The sequence below is a fragment of the Physeter macrocephalus genome, chromosome 6, assembly GCF_002837175.3.
Source record: "Physeter macrocephalus isolate SW-GA chromosome 6, ASM283717v5, whole genome shotgun sequence".
Taxonomy (NCBI): domain Eukaryota; kingdom Metazoa; phylum Chordata; class Mammalia; order Artiodactyla; family Physeteridae; genus Physeter; species Physeter macrocephalus.
This window is the reverse complement of record NC_041219.1, coordinates 76,391,315-76,392,221: the sequence shown is the minus strand read 5'-3', so window position 1 is coordinate 76,392,221 and position 907 is coordinate 76,391,315. Positions and strand designations below refer to the sequence as shown.

The following is a 907-nucleotide window of genomic DNA, read 5'->3' as shown; positions in this document are numbered from 1 at the left end:
GAAGTAAAGCTGTCACTGTTTGCAGGTGACATGATACTATACATAGAGAATCCTAAGGATGCTACCAGAAAACTACTAGAGCTCATCAATGAATCTGGTAAAGTAGCAGGATACAAAATTAATGCACAGAAATCTCTTGCATTCCTATACACTAGTGATGAAAAATCTGAAAGTGAAATTAAGAAAGCACTCCCATTTACCAATGCAACAAAAAGAATAATATATCTAGGAATAAACCTACCTAAGGAGATAAAAGACCCATATGCAGAAAACTATAAGGAAGTGATGAAAGAAATTAAACATGATACAAACAGATGGAGAGCTATACCATGTTCTTGGAGTGGAAGAATCAACATTGTGAAAATGACTATACTACTCAAAGCAATCTACAGATTCAATGCAATCCCTATCAAACTACCAATGGCATTTTTCACAGAACTAGAACAAAAAATTTCACAATTTGTTTGGAAACACAAAAGACCCTGAATAGCCAAAGCAATCTTAAGAAAGAAAAACAGAGCTGGAAGAATCAGTCTCCCGGGTTTCAGACTACACTACAAAGCTATAGTAATCAAGAAAGTATGGTACTGGCACAAAAACAGAAATATAGATCAATGGAACAGGACAGAAAGCCCAGAGATAAACCCATGCACATATCGTCACTTTATTTTTGATAAAGGAGGTAAGAATATACAATGGAGAAAAGACAGCCTCTTCAATAAGTGGTGCTGGGAAAACTGGACAGCTACATGTAAAAGAATGAAAGTAGAACATTCCCTAACACCAAACACAAAAATAAACTCAAAATGGATTAGAGACCTAAATGTAAGGCCAGACACTATAAAACTCTTAGAGGAAAACATAGGTAGAACACTCTATGACATAAATCACAGCAAGATCCTTTTTG

General features: G+C 35.3%; 1 protein-coding gene across 4 annotated transcripts in view; it reads right to left on the bottom strand.

The window, feature by feature from the left end:
• The window catches only part of FAR2 (fatty acyl-CoA reductase 2), a 128,704-nt gene that overhangs the window by 82,245 nt on the left and 45,552 nt on the right, over window positions 1–907 (bottom strand). The gene's annotated exons all lie outside the window — the stretch shown is intronic.